This window comes from Apostichopus japonicus, chromosome 11 (genome assembly GCF_037975245.1).
Source record: "Apostichopus japonicus isolate 1M-3 chromosome 11, ASM3797524v1, whole genome shotgun sequence".
NCBI classification, from domain to species: domain Eukaryota; kingdom Metazoa; phylum Echinodermata; class Holothuroidea; order Aspidochirotida; family Stichopodidae; genus Apostichopus; species Apostichopus japonicus.
Window position 1 is genome coordinate 8,977,414 of NC_092571.1, and position 18,572 is coordinate 8,995,985.

The following is an 18,572-nucleotide window of genomic DNA, read 5'->3' on the forward strand; positions in this document are numbered from 1 at the left end:
ACCGCACATTCGATTGATCGGTACCGCACATTCGATTGATCGGTATCGAACATTCGATTGTTCGGTACCGCACATTCGATTGATCGGTATCGAACATTCGATTGATCGGTACCGCACATTCGATTGATCGGTACCGCACATTCGATTGATCGGTATCGAACATTCGATTGATCGGTACCGCACATTCGATTGATCGGTTCCGCACATTCGATTGATCGGTACCGCACATTCGATTGATCGGTACCGCACATTCGATTGATCGGTACCGCACATTCGATTGATCGGTATCGAACATTCGATTGTTCGGTACCGCACATTCGATTGATCGGTATCGAACATTCGATTGATCGGTACCGCACATTCGATTGATCGGTACCGCACATTCGATTGATCGGTATCGAACATTCGATTGATCGGTACCGCACATTCGATTGATCGGTACCGCACATTCGATTGATCGGTACCGCACATTCGATTGATCGGTATCGAACATTCGATTGATCGGAACCTCACATTCGATCCATCGGTACGGTACCGAACATTCGATTGATCGGTACCGCACATTCGATTGATCGGTACCGCACATTCGATTGATCGATATCGCATATTCGATTGATCGGTATCGCACATTCGATTGATCGGTACCGAACATTCGATTGATCGGTACCGCACATTCGATTGAGCGGTACCGTAAATTCGATTGATCGGTACCGAACATTCGATTGATCAATACCGCACATTCGATTGATCGGTAACGAATATTCGAATGATCGGTACCGCACATTCGATTGATCGGTAACGAACATTCGATTGATCGGTACCGCACATTCGATTGATCGCTACCGAACATTCGATTGATCAAAACCGCACATTCGATTGATCGGTACCGCACATTCGATTGATCGGTATCGAACATTCGATTGATCGGTACAGCACATTCGATTGATCGGTACCGCACATTCGATTGATCGGTACCGAACATTCGATTGATCAATACCGCACATTCGATTGATCGGTAACGAATATTCGATTCATCGGTACCGAACATTCGATTGATCGGTACCGCACATTCGATTGATCGGTACCGCACATTCGATTGATCGGTACCGCATATTCCATTGATCGGTATCGAACATTCGACTGCTCCGTACCGCACATTCGATTGATCGGTACCGCACATATGATTGATCGGTACCGAACATTTGATTGATCGGTACCGCACATTCGATTGATCGGTACCGCACATTCGATTAATCGGTACCGCACATTCGATTGATCGGTACCGAACATTCGATTGATCGGTAACGCACAATCGATTGATCGGTACCGAACATTCGATTGATCGGTTCCGAACATTCGATTGATCAATACCGCACATTCGTTTGATCGGTACCGCAAATTCGATTGATCGCTACCGAACATTCGATTGGTCAATACATCACATTCGATTGATCGGTACAGCACATTCTATTGATCGGTACCGCACATTCGATTGATCGGTACGGTATCGAACATTCGATTGTTCGGTACCGCACATTCGATTGATCGGTACCGCACATTCGATTGATCGGTATCGAACATTCGATTGTTCGGTACCGCACATTCGATTGATCGGTATCGAACATTCGATTGATCGGTACCGCACATTCGATTGATCGGTACCGCACATTCGATTGATCGGTATCGAACATTCGATTGATCGGTACCGCACATTCGATTGATCGGTTCCGCACATTCGATTGATCGGTACCGCACATTCGATTGATCGGTACCGCACATTCGATTGATCGGTACCGCACATTCGATTGATCGGTATCGAACATTCGATTGTTCGGTACCGCACATTCGATTGATCGGTATCGAACATTCGATTGATCGGTACCGCACATTCGATTGATCGGTACCGCACATTCGATTGATCGGTATCGAACATTCGATTGATCGGTACCGCACATTCGATTGATCGGTACCGCACATTCGATTGATCGGTACCGCACATTCGATTGATCGGTATCGAACATTCGATTGATCGGAACCTCACATTCGATCCATCGGTACGGTACCGAACATTCGATTGATCGGTACCGCACATTCGATTGATCGGTACCGCACATTCGATTGATCTGTACCGCACATTCGATTGATCGGTACCGAACATTCGATTGATCGGTACCGAAAATTCGATTGCACAATACCGCACATTCGATTGATCGGTAACGAATATTCGAATGATCGGTACCGCACATTCGATTGATCGGTACCGCACATATGATTGATCGGTACCGCACATTCGATTGATTGGTACCGCACATTCGATTGAACGTTACCGCACATTCGATTAATCGGTACCGTAAATTCGATTGATCGGTACCGAACATTCGATTGATCGGTACCGCACAATCGATTGATCGGTACCGAACATTCTATTGATCTGTACCGCACATTCGATTGATCGGTACCGCACATTCGATTGATCGGTACCGCACATTCGATTGATCGGTACCTCACATTCGATTGATCGGTACCGCACATTCGATTGATCGGTATCGAACATTCGTTTGATCGGTACCGCACATTTGATTGATCGGTACCGCACATTCGATTGATCGGTACCGCACATTCGATTCATCGGTACCGCACATTCGATTGATCGGAACCGCACATTCGATTCATCGGTTCGGTACCGAACATTCGATTATCGGTACCGCACATTCGATTGATCGGTACCGCACATTCGTTTGATCGGTACCGCACATTCGATTGATCGGTACCGCACATTCGATTGATCGGTACCGAACATTCGATTGATCGGTACCGAACATTCGATTGATCAATACCGCACATTCGATTGATCGGTAACGAATATTCGAATGATCGGTACCGCACATTCGATTGATCGGTAACGAACATTCGATTGATCGGTACCGCACATTCGATTGATCAATACCGCACATTCGATTGATCGGAACCGCACATTCGATTCATCGGTACGGTACAGAACATTCGATTGATCGGTACCGAACATTCGATTGATCTGTACCGCACAATCGATTGATCGGTACCGAACATTCGATTGATGGGTACCGAATATTCTATTGATCGGTACCGCACATTTGATTGATCGATCGGTACCGCACATTCGATTGATCGGTACCGAACATTCGATTGATCGGTACCGAACATTCGATTGATCAATACCGCACATTCGATTGATCGGTAACGAATATTCGAATGATCGGTACCGCACATTCGATTGATCGGTACCGCACATTCGATTGATCGGTACCGCACATTCGATTCATCGGTACCGCACATTCGATTGATCGGAACCGCACATTCGATTCATCGGTACGGTACCGAACATTCGATTATCGGTACCGCACATTCGATTGATCGGTACCGCACATTCGATTGATCGGTACCGCACATTCGATTGATCGGTACCGCACATTCGATTGATCGGTACCGAACATTCGATTGATCGGTACCGAACATTCGATTGATCAATACCGCACATTCGATTGATCGGTAACGAATATTCGAATGATCGGTACCGCACATTTGATTGATCAGTAACGAACATTCGATTGATCGGTACCGCACATTCGATTGATCAATACCGAATATTCGATTGATCGGTACAGCACATTCGATTCATCGGTATCGAACATTCGATTAATCGGTACAGCACATTCGATTGATCGGTACCGCACATTCGATTGATCGGTACGGTATCGAACATTCGATTGTTCGGTATCGCACATTAGTTGATCGGTACCGCACATTCGATTGATCGGTACCGCACATTCGATTGATCGGTACCGCACATTCGATTGATCGGTACCGCACATTCGATTGATCGGTACCGCACATTCGATTGATCGGTACCGAACATTCGATTGTTCGTTACCGCACATTCGATTGATCGGTATCGAACATTCGATTGATCGGTACCTCACATTCGATTGATCGGTACCGCACATTCGATTAATCGGTACCGCACATTCGATTGATCGGTACCGCACATTCGATTGATCGGTACCGCACATTCGATTGATCGGTACCGCACATTCGATTGATCGGTACCGAACATTCGTTTGATCGGTACGGAACATTCGATTGATCAATACCTCACATTCGATTGATCGGTAACGAATATTCGAATGATCGGTACCGCACATTCGATTGATCGGTAACGAACATTCGATTGATCGGTACCGCACATTCGATTGATCAATACCGCACATTCGATTGATCGGAACCGCACATTCGATTCATCGGTACGGTACAGAACATTCGATTGATCGGTACCGAACATTCGATTGATCTGTACCGCACAATCGATTGATCGGTACCGAACATTCGATTGATGGGTACCGAATATTCTATTGATCGGTACCGCACATTTGATTGATCAATACCGAATATTCGATTGATCGGTACAGCACATTCGATTCATCGGTATCGAACATTCGATTAATCGGTACAGCACATTCGATTGATCGGTACCGCACATTCGATTGATCGGTACGGTATCGAACATTCGATTGTTCGGTATCGCACATTAGTTGATCGGTACCGCACATTCGATTGATCGGTACCGCACATTCGATTGATCGGTACCGCACATTCGATTGATCGGTACCGCACATTCGATTGATCGGTACCGCACATTCGATTGATCGGTACCGAACATTCGATTGTTCGTTACCGCACATTCGATTGATCGGTATCGAACATTCGATTGATCGGTACCTCACATTCGATTGATCGGTACCGCACATTCGATTAATCGGTACCGCACATTCGATTGATCAATACCGCACATTCGATTGATCGGTAACGAATATTCGAATGATCGGTACCGCACATTCGATTGATCGGTACCGCACATTCGATTCATCGGTACGGTACCGAACATTCGATTATCGGTACCGCACATTCGATTGATCGGTACCGCACATTCGATTGATCGGTACCGCACATTCGATTGATCGGTACCGCACATTCGATTGATCGGTACCGAACATTCGTTTGATCGGTACGGAACATTCGATTGATCAATACCTCACATTCGATTGATCGGTAACGAATATTCGAATGATCGGTACCGCACATTCGATTGATCGGTAACGAACATTCGATTGATCGGTACCGCACATTCGATTGATCAATACCGCACATTCGATTGATCGGAACCGCACATTCGATTCATCGGTACGGTACAGAACATTCGATTGATCGGTACCGAACATTCGATTGATCTGTACCGCACAATCGATTGATCGGTACCGCACATTCGATTGATGGGTACCGAATATTCTATTGATCGGTACCGCACATTCGATTGATCGATCGGTACCGCACATTCGATTGATCGGTACCGAACATTCGATTGATCGGTACCGAACATTCGATTGATCGGTAACGAATATTCGAATGATCGGTACCGCACATTCGATTGATCGGTAACGAACATTCGATTGATCGGTACCGCACATTCGATTGATCAATACCGCACATTCGATTGATCGGAACCGCACATTCGATTCATCGGTACGGTACAGAACATTCGATTGATCGGTACCGAACATTCGATTGATCTGTACCGCACAATCGATTGATCGGTACCGAACATTCGATTGATGGGTACCGAATATTCTATTGATCGGTACCGCACATTTGATTGATCAATACCGAATATTCGATTGATCGGTACAGCACATTCGATTCATCGGTATCGAACATTCGATTAATCGGTACAGCACATTCGATTGATCGGTACCGCACATTCGATTGATCGGTACGGTATCGAACATTCGATTGTTCGGTATCGCACATTAGTTGATCGGTACCGCACATTCGATTGATCGGTACCGCACATTCGATTGATCGGTACCGCACATTCGATTGATCGGTACCGCACATTCGATTGATCGGTACCGCACATTCGATTGATCGGTACCGAACATTCGATTGTTCGTTACCGCACATTCGATTGATCGGTATCGAACATTCGATTGATCGGTACCTCACATTCGATTGATCGGTACCGCACATTCGATTAATCGGTACCGCACATTCGATTGATCAATACCGCACATTCGATTGATCGGTAACGAATATTCGAATGATCGGTACCGCACATTCGATTGATCGGTACCGCACATTCGATTCATCGGTACGGTACCGAACATTCGATTATCGGTACCGCACATTCGATTGATCGGTACCGCACAATCGATTGATCGGTACCGCACATTCGATTGATCGGTACCGCACATTCGATTGATCGGTACCGAACATTCGTTTGATCGGTACGGAACATTCGATTGATCAATACCTCACATTCGATTGATCGGTAACGAATATTCGAATGATCGGTACCGCACATTCGATTGATCGGTAACGAACATTCGATTGATCGGTACCGCACATTCGATTGATCAATACCGCACATTCGATTGATCGGAACCGCACATTCGATTCATCGGTACGGTACAGAACATTCGATTGATCGGTACCGAACATTCGATTGATCTGTACCGCACAATCGATTGATCGGTACCGAACATTCGATTGATGGGTACCGAATATTCTATTGATCGGTACCGCACATTTGATTGATCGATCGGTACCGCACATTCGATTGATCGGTACCGAACATTCGATTGATCGGTACCGAACATTCGATTGATCAATACCGCACATTCGATTGATCGGTAACGAATATTCGAATGATCGGTACCGCACATTCGATTGATCGGTACCGCACATTCGATTGATCGGTACCGCACATTCGATTCATCGGTACCGCACATTCGATTGATTGGAACCGCACATTCGATTCATCGGTACGGTACCGAACATTCGATTATCGGTACCGCACATTCGATTGATCGGTACCGCACATTCGATTGATCGGTACCGCACATTCGATTGATCGGTACCGCACATTCGATTGATCGGTACCGAACATTCGATTGATCGGTACCGAACATTCGATTGATCAATACCGCACATTCGATTGATCGGTAACGAATATTCGAATGATCGGTACCGCACATTCGATTGATCGGTAACGAACATTCGATTGATCGGTACCGCACATTCGATTGATCAATACCGAATATTCGATTGATCGGTACAGCACATTCGATTCATCGGTATCGAACATTCGATTAATCGGTACAGCACATTCGATTGATCGGTACCGCACACTCGATTGATCGGTACGGTATCGAACATTCGATTGTTCGGTATCGCACATTAGTTGATCGGTACCGCACATTCGATTGATCGGTACCGCACATTCGATTGATCGGTACCGCACATTCGATTGATCGGTACCGCACATTCGATTGATCGGTACCGCACATTCGATTGATCGGTACCGAACATTCGATTGTTCGTTACCGCACATTCGATTGATCGGTATCGAACATTCGATTGATCGGTACCTCACATTCGATTGATCGGTACCGCACATTCGATTAATCGGTACCGCACATTCGATTGATCAATACCGCACATTCGATTGATCGGTAACGAATATTCGAATGATCGGTACCGCACATTCGATTGATCGGTACCGCACATTCGATTCATCGGTACGGTACCGAACATTCGATTATCGGTACCGCACATTCGATTGATCGGTACCGCACATTCGATTGATCGGTACCGAACATTCGTTTGATCGGTACGGAACATTCGATTGATCAATACCTCACATTCGATTGATCGGTAACGAATATTCGAATGATCGGTACCGCACATTCGATTGATCGGTAACGAACATTCGATTGATCGTTACCGCACATTCGATTGATCAATACCGCATATTCGATTGATCGGTACCGCACATTCGATTGATCGGTATCGAACATTCGATTGATCGGTACAGCACATTCGATTGATCGGTACCGCACATTCGATTGATCGGTACGGTATCGAACATTCGACTGTTCGGTATCGCACATTAGTTGATCGGTACCGCACATTCGATTGATCGGTACCGCACATTCGATTGATCGGTACCGCACATTCGATTGATCGGTACCGCACATTCGATTCATCAGTACCGCACATTCGATTGATCGGTACCTCACATTCGATTGTTCGTTACCGCACATTCGATTGATCGGTATCGAACATTCGATTGATCGGTACCGCACATTCGATTGATCGGTACCTCACATTCGATTGATCGGTACCGCACATTCGATTAATCGGTACCGCACATTCGATTGATCGGTACCGAACATTCGATTGATCGGAACCGCACATTCGATTCATCGGTACGGTACCGAACATTCGATTGATCGGTACCGAACATTCGATTGATCGGTACCGCACCAACGATTAATCGGTACCGCACATTCGATTGATCGGTACCGAACATTCGATTGATCAGAACCGCACATTCGATTCATCGGTACCGCACAATCGATTGATCGGTACCGAACATTCGATTGATGGGTACCGAATATTCTATTGATCGGTACCGCACATTCGATTGATCGGTACCGCACATTCGATTGATCGGTACCGAACATTCGATTGATCGGTACCGCACATTCGATTGATCGGTATCGAACATTCGTTTGATCGGTACCGCACATTTGATTGATCGGTACCGCACATTCGATTGATCGGTACCGCACATTCGATTCATCGGTACCGCACATTCGATTGATCGGAACCGCACATTCGATTCATCGGTTCGGTACCGAACATTCGATTATCGGTACCGCACATTCGATTGATCGGTACCGCACATTCGTTTGATCGGTACCGCACATTCGATTGATCGGTACCGCACATTCGATTGATCGGTACCGAACATTCGATTGATCGGTACCGAACATTCGATTGATCAATACCGCACATTCGATTGATCGGTAACGAATATTCGAATGATCGGTACCGCACATTCGATTGATCGGTAACGAACATTCGATTGATCGGTACCGCACATTCGATTGATCAATACCGCACATTCGATTGATCGGAACCGCACATTCGATTCATCGGTACGGTACAGAACATTCGATTGATCGGTACCGAACATTCGATTGATCTGTACCGCACAATCGATTGATCGGTACCGAACATTCGATTGATGGGTACCGAATATTCTATTGATCGGTACCGCACATTTGATTGATCTATCGGTACCGCACATTCGATTGATCGGTACCGAACATTCGATTGATCGGTACCGAACATTCGATTGATCAATACCGCACATTCGATTGATCGGTAACGAATATTCGAATGATCGGTACCGCACATTCGATTGATCGGTACCGCACATTCGATTGATCGGTACCGCACATTCGATTCATCGGTACCGCACATTCGATTGATCGGAACCGCACATTCGATTCATCGGTACGGTACCGAACATTCGATTATCGGTACCGCACATTCGATTGATCGGTACCGCACATTCGATTGATCGGTACCGCACATTCGATTGATCGGTACCGCACATTCGATTGATCGGTACCGAACATTCGATTGATCGGTACCGAACATTCGATTGATCAATACCGCACATTCGATTGATCGGTAACGAATATTCGAATGATCGGTACCGCACATTTGATTGATCAGTAACGAACATTCGATTGATCGGTACCGCACATTCGATTGATCAATACCGAATATTCGATTGATCGGTACAGCACATTCGATTCATCGGTATCGAACATTCGATTAATCGGTACAGCACATTCGATTGATCGGTACCGCACATTCGATTGATCGGTACGGTATCGAACATTCGATTGTTCGGTATCGCACATTAGTTGATCGGTACCGCACATTCGATTGATCGGTACCGCACATTCGATTGATCGGTACCGCACATTCGATTGATCGGTACCGCACATTCGATTGATCGGTACCGCACATTCGATTGATCGGTACCGAACATTCGATTGTTCGTTACCGCACATTCGATTGATCGGTATCGAACATTCGATTGATCGGTACCTCACATTCGATTGATCGGTACCGCACATTCGATTAATCGGTACCGCACATTCGATTGATCAATACCGCACATTCGATTGATCGGTAACGAATATTCGAATGATCGGTACCGCACATTCGATTGATCGGTACCGCACATTCGATTCATCGGTACGGTACCGAACATTCGATTATCGGTACCGCACATTCGATTGATCGGTACCGCACATTCGATTGATCGGTACCGCACATTCGATTGATCGGTACCGCACATTCGATTGATCGGTACCGAACATTCGTTTGATCGGTACGGAACATTCGATTGATCAATACCTCACATTCGATTGATCGGTAACGAATATTCGAATGATCGGTACCGCACATTCGATTGATCGGTAACGAACATTCGATTGATCGGTACCGCACATTCGATTGATCAATACCGCACATTCGATTGATCGGAACCGCACATTCGATTCATCGGTACGGTACAGAACATTCGATTGATCGGTACCGAACATTCGATTGATCTGTACCGCACAATCGATTGATCGGTACCGAACATTCGATTGATGGGTACCGAATATTCTATTGATCGGTACCGCACATTTGATTGATCAATACCGAATATTCGATTGATCGGTACAGCACATTCGATTCATCGGTATCGAACATTCGATTAATCGGTACAGCACATTCGATTGATCGGTACCGCACATTCGATTGATCGGTACGGTATCGAACATTCGATTGATCGGTATCGCACATTAGTTGATCGGTACCGCACATTCGATTGATCGGTACCGCACATTCGATTGATCGGTACCGCACATTCGATTGATCGGTACCGCACATTCGATTGATCGGTACCGCACATTCGATTGATCGGTACCGAACATTCGATTGTTCGTTACCGCACATTCGATTGATCGGTATCGAACATTCGATTGATCGGTACCTCACATTCGATTGATCGGTACCGCACATTCGATTAATCGGTACCGCACATTCGATTGATCAATACCGCACATTCGATTGATCGGTAACGAATATTCGAATGATCGGTACCGCACATTCGATTGATCGGTACCGCACATTCGATTCATCGGTACGGTACCGAACATTCGATTATCGGTACCGCACATTCGATTGATCGGTACCGCACATTCGATTGATCGGTACCGCACATTCGATTGATCGGTACCGCACATTCGATTGATCGGTACCGAACATTCGTTTGATCGGTACGGAACATTCGATTGATCAATACCTCACATTCGATTGATCGGTAACGAATATTCGAATGATCGGTACCGCACATTCGATTGATCGGTAACGAACATTCGATTGATCGGTACCGCACATTCGATTGATCAATACCGCACATTCGATTGATCGGAACCGCACATTCGATTCATCGGTACGGTACAGAACATTCGATTGATCGGTACCGAACATTCGATTGATCTGTACCGCACAATCGATTGATCGGTACCGCACATTCGATTGATGGGTACCGAATATTCTATTGATCGGTACCGCACATTCGATTGATCGATCGGTACCGCACATTCGATTGATCGGTACCGAACATTCGATTGATCGGTACCGAACATTCGATTGATCGGTAACGAATATTCGAATGATCGGTACCGCACATTCGATTGATCGGTAACGAACATTCGATTGATCGGTACCGCACATTCGATTGATCAATACCGCACATTCGATTGATCGGAACCGTACATTCGATTCATCGGTACGGTACAGAACATTCGATTGATCGGTACCGAACATTCGATTGATCTGTACCGCACAATCGATTGATCGGTACCGAACATTCGATTGATGGGTACCGAATATTCTATTGATCGGTACCGCACATTTGATTGATCAATACCGAATATTCGATTGATCGGTACAGCACATTCGATTCATCGGTATCGAACATTCGATTAATCGGTAGAGCACATTCGATTGATCGGTACCGCACATTCGATTGATCGGTACGGTATCGAACATTCGATTGTTCGGTATCGCACATTAGTTGATCGGTACCGCACATTCGATTGATCGGTACCGCACATTCGATTGATCGGTACCGCACATTCGATTGATCGGTACCGCACATTCGATTGATCGGTACCGCACATTCGATTGATCGGTACCGAACATTCGATTGTTCGTTACCGCACATTCGATTGATCGGTATCGAACATTCGATTGATCGGTACCTCACATTCGATTGATCGGTACCGCACATTCGATTAATCGGTACCGCACATTCGATTGATCAATACCGCACATTCGATTGATCGGTAACGAATATTCGAATGATCGGTACCGCACATTCGATTGATCGGTACCGCACATTCGATTCATCGGTACGGTACCGAACATTCGATTATCGGTACCGCACATTCGATTGATCGGTACCGCACATTCGATTGATCGGTACCGCACATTCGATTGATCGGTACCGCACATTCGATTGATCGGTACCGAACATTCGTTTGATCGGTACGGAACATTCGATTGATCAATACCTCACATTCGATTGATCGGTAACGAATATTCGAATGATCGGTACCGCACATTCGATTGATCGGTAACGAACATTCGATTGATCGGTACCGCACATTCGATTGATCAATACCGCACATTCGATTGATCGGAACCGCACATTCGATTCATCGGTACGGTACAGAACATTCGATTGATCGGTACCGAACATTCGATTGATCTGTACCGCACAATCGATTGATCGGTACCGAACATTCGATTGATGGGTACCGAATATTCTATTGATCGGTACCGCACATTTGATTGATCGATCGGTACCGCACATTCGATTGATCGGTACCGAACATTCGATTGATCGGTACCGAACATTCGATTGATCAATACCGCACATTCGATTGATCGGTAACGAATATTCGAATGATCGGTACCGCACATTCGATTGATCGGTACCGCACATTCGATTGATCGGTACCGCACATTCGATTCATCGGTACCGCACATTCGATTGATTGGAACCGCACATTCGATTCATCGGTACGGTACCGAACATTCGATTATCGGTACCGCACATTCGATTGATCGGTACAGCACATTCGATTGATCGGTACCGCACATTCGATTGATCGGTACCGCACATTCGATTGATCGGTACCGAACATTCGATTGATCGGTACCGAACATTCGATTGATCAATACCGCACATTCGATTGATCGGTAACGAATATTCGAATGATCGGTACCGCACATTCGATTGATCGGTAACGAACATTCGATTGATCGGTACCGCACATTCGATTGATCAATACCGAATATTCGATTGATCGGTACAGCACATTCGATTCATCGGTATCGAACATTCGATTAATCGGTACAGCACATTCGATTGATCGGTACCGCACACTCGATTGATCGGTACGGTATCGAACATTCGATTGTTCGGTATCGCACATTAGTTGATCGGTACCGCACATTCGATTGATCGGTACCGCACATTCGATTGATCGGTACCGCACATTCGATTGATCGGTACCGCACATTCGATTGATCGGTACCGCACATTCGATTGATCGGTACCGAACATTCGATTGTTCGTTACCGCACATTCGATTGATCGGTATCGAACATTCGATTGATCGGTACCTCACATTCGATTGATCGGTACCGCACATTCGATTAATCGGTACCGCACATTCGATTGATCAATACCGCACATTCGATTGATCGGTAACGAATATTCGAATGATCGGTACCGCACATTCGATTGATCGGTACCGCACATTCGATTCATCGGTACGGTACCGAACATTCGATTATCGGTACCGCACATTCGATTGATCGGTACCGCACATTCGATTGATCGGTACCTCACATTCGATTGTTCGTTACCGCACATTCGATTGATCGGTATCGAACATTCGATTGATCGGTACCGCACATTCGATTGATCGGTACCTCACATTCGATTGATCGGTACCGCACATTCGATTAATCGGTACCGCACATTCGATTGATCGGTACCGAACATTCGATTGATCGGAACCGCACATTCGATTCATCGGTACGGTACCGAACATTCGATTGATCGGTACCGAACATTCGATTGATCGGTACCGCACCAACGATTAATCGGTACCGCACATTCGATTGATCGGTACCGAACATTCGATTGATCAGAACCGCACATTCGATTCATCGGTACCGCACAATCGATTGATCGGTACCGAACATTCGATTGATGGGTACCGAATATTCTATTGATCGGTACCGCACATTCGATTGATCGGTACCGCACATTCGATTGATCGGTACCGAACATTCGATTGATCGGTACCGAACATTCGATTGATCAATACCGCACATTCGATTGATCGGTAACGAATATTCGAATGATCGGTACCGCACATTCGATTGATCGGTACCGCACATTCGATTCATCGGTACCGCACACTCGATTCATCGGTACGGTACCGAACATTCGATTATCGGTACCGCACATTCGATTGATCGGTACCGCACATTCGATTGATCGGTACCGCACATTCGATTGATCGGTACCGCACATTCGATTGATCGGTACCGCACATTCGATTGATCGGTACCGCACATTCGATTGATCAATACCTCGCATTCGATTGATCGGTAACGAATATTCGAATGATCGGTACCGCACATTCGATTGATCGGTAACGAACATTCGATTGATCGGTACCGCACATTCGATTGATCAATACCGCATATTCGATTGATCGGTACCGCACATTCGATTGATCGGTATCGAACATTCGATTGATCGGTACAGCACATTCGATTGTTCGGTACCGCACATTCGATTGATCGGTACGGTATCGAACATTCGATTGTTCGGTATCGCACATTAGTTGATCGGTACCGCACATTCGATTGATCGGTACCGCACATTCGATTGATCGGTACCGCACATTCGATTCATCGGTACCGCACATTCGATTGATCGGTATCGAACATTCGATTGTTCGTTACCGCACATTCGATTGATCGGTATCGAACATTCGATTGATCGGTACCGCACATTCGATTGATCGGTACCTCACATTCGATTGATCGGTACCGCACATTCGATTAATCGGTACCGCACATTCGATTGATCGGTACCGAACATTCGATTGATCGGAACCGCACATTCGATTCATCGGTACGGTACCGAACATTCGATTGATCGGTACCGAACATTCTATTGATCGGTACCGCACATTCGATTGATCGGTACCGCACATTCGATTGATCGGTACCGAACATTCGATTGATCGGTACCGAACATTCGATTGATCAATACCACACATTCGATTGATCGGTACCGCACATTCGATTGATCGGTACCGCACATTCGATTCATCGGTACCGCACATTCGATTGATCGGAACCGCACATTCGATTCATCGTTACGGTACCGAACATTCGATTATCGGTACCGCACATTCGATTGATCGGTACCGCACATTCGATTGATCGGTACCGAACATTCGATTGATCGGTACCGAACATTTGATTGATCGGTACCGAACATTCGATTAATCGGTACCGAACATTCGATTGATAAGTACCGAACATTCGATTTATCGGTACCGAACTATCACTTGATCGGTAGAGAACATTCGATTGATCGGTACCGCACATTCGATTGATCGGTACCGTACATTCGATTGATCGGTACCGAACATTCGATTGATCAATATCGCACATTCGATTGATCGGTAACGAATATTCGAATGATCGGTACCGCACATTCGATTCATAGGTACCGCACATTCGATTGATCGGTACCGCACATTCGATTGATCGGTACCGCACATTCGATTGATCGGAACCGCACATTCGATTCATCGGTACGGTACCGAACATTCGATTATCGGTACCGCACATTCGATTGATCGGTACCGCACATTCGATTGATCGGTACCGCACATTCGATTGATCGGTACTGCACATTCGATTGATCGGTACCGAACATTCGATTGATCGGTACCGAACATTCGATTGATCAATACCGCACATTCGATTGATCGGTAACGAATATTCGAATGATCGGTACCGCACATTCGATTGATCGGTAACGAACATTCGATTGATCGGTACCGCACATTCGATTGATCAATACCGAATATTCGATTGATCGGTACCGCACATTCGATTCATCGGTATCGAACATTCGATTAATCGGTACAGCACATTCGATTGATCGGTACCGCACATTCGATTGATCGGTACGGTATCGAACATTCGATTGTTCGGTATCGCACATTAGTTGATCGGTACCGCACATTCGATTGATCGGTACCGCACATTCGATTGATCGGTACCGCACATTCGATTGATCGGTACCGCACATTCGATTGATCGGTACCGCACATTCGATTGATCGGTACCGAACATTCGATTGTTCGTTACCGCACATTCGATTGATCGGTATCGAACATTCGATTGATCGGTACCGCACATTCGATTGATCAATACCGCATATTCGATTGATCGGTACCGCACATCCGATTGATCGGTACCGCACATTCGATTAATCGGTACCGCACATTCGATTGATCAATACCGCACATTCGATTGATCGGTAACGAATATTCGAATGATCGGTACCGCACATTCGATTAATCGGTACCGCACATTCGATTGATCGGTACCGCACATTCGATTCATCGGTACGGTACCGAACATTCGATTATCGGTACCGCACATTCGATTGATCGGTACCGCACATTCGATTGATCGGTACCGCACATTCGATTGATCGGTACCGCACATTCGATTGATCGGTACCGAACATTCGTTTGATCGGTACGGAACATTCGATTGATCAATACCTCACATTCGATTGATCGGTAACGAATATTCGAATGATCGGTACTGCACATTCGATTGATCGGTAACGAACATTCGATTGATCGGTACCGCACATTCGATTGATCAATACCGCATATTCGATTGATCGGTACCGCACATCCGATTGATCGGTATCGAACATTCGATTGATCGGTACAGCACATTCGATTGATCGGTACCGCACATTCGATTGATCGGTACGGTATCGAACATTCGATTGTTCGGTATCGCACATTAGTTGATCGGTACCGCACATTCGATTGATCGGTACCGCACATTCGATTGATCGGTACCGCACATTCGATTGATCGGTACCGCACATTCGATTCATCAGTACCGCACATTCGATTGATCGGTACCGAACATTCGATTGTTCGTTACCGCACATTCGATTGATCGGTATCGAACATTCGATTGATCGGTACCGCACATTCGATTGATCGGTACCTCACATTCGATTGATCGGTACCGCACATTCGATTAATCGGTACCGCACATTCGATTGATCGGTACCGAACATTCGATTGATCGGAACCGCACATTCGATTCATCGGTACGGTACCGAACATTCGATTGATCGGTACCGAACGTTCGATTGATCGGTACCGCACCAACGATTAATCGGTACCGCACATTCGATTGATCGGTACCGAACATTCGATGATCGGTACCGAACATTCGATTGATCAATACCGCACATTCGATTGATCGGTAACGAATATTCGAATGATCGGTAACGAATATTCGAATGATCGGTACCGCACATTCGATTGATCGGTAACGAACATTCGATTGATCGGTACCGCACATTCGATTGATCAATACCGCATATTCGATTGATCGGTACCGCACATTCGATTGATCGGTATCGAACATTCGATTGATCGGTACAGCACATTCGATTGTTCGGTACCGCACATTCGATTGATCGGTACGGTATCGAACATTCGATTGTTCGGTATCGCACATTAGTTGATCGGTACCGCACATTCGATTGATCGGTACCGCACATTCGATTGATCGGTACCGCACATTCGATTCATCGGTACCGCACATTCGATTGATCGGTATCGAACATTCGATTTTTCGTTACCGCACATTCGATTGATCGGTATCGAACATTCGATTGATCGGTACCGCACATTCGATTGATCGGTACCTCACATTCGATTGATCGGTACCGCACATTCGATTAATCGGTACCGCACATTCGATTGATCGGTACCGAACATTCGATTGATCGGAACCGCACATTCGATTCATCGGTACGGTACCGAACATTCGATTGATCGGTACCGAACATTCTATTGATCGGTACCGCACATTCGATTGATCGGTACCGCACATTCGATTGATCGGTACCGAACATTCGATTGATCGGTACCGAACATTCGATTGATCAATACCACACATTCGATTGATCGGTACCGCACATTCGATTGATCGGTACCGCACATTCGATTCATCGGTACCGCACATTCGATTGATCGGAACCGCACATTCGATTCATCGTTACGGTACCGAACATTCGATTATCGGTACCGCACATTCGATTGATCGGTACCGCACATTCGATTGATCGGTACCGAACATTCGATTGATCGGTACCGAACATTTGATTGATCGGTACCGAACATTCGATTAATCGGTACCGAACATTCGATTGATAAGTACCGAACATTCGATTTATCGGTACCGAACTA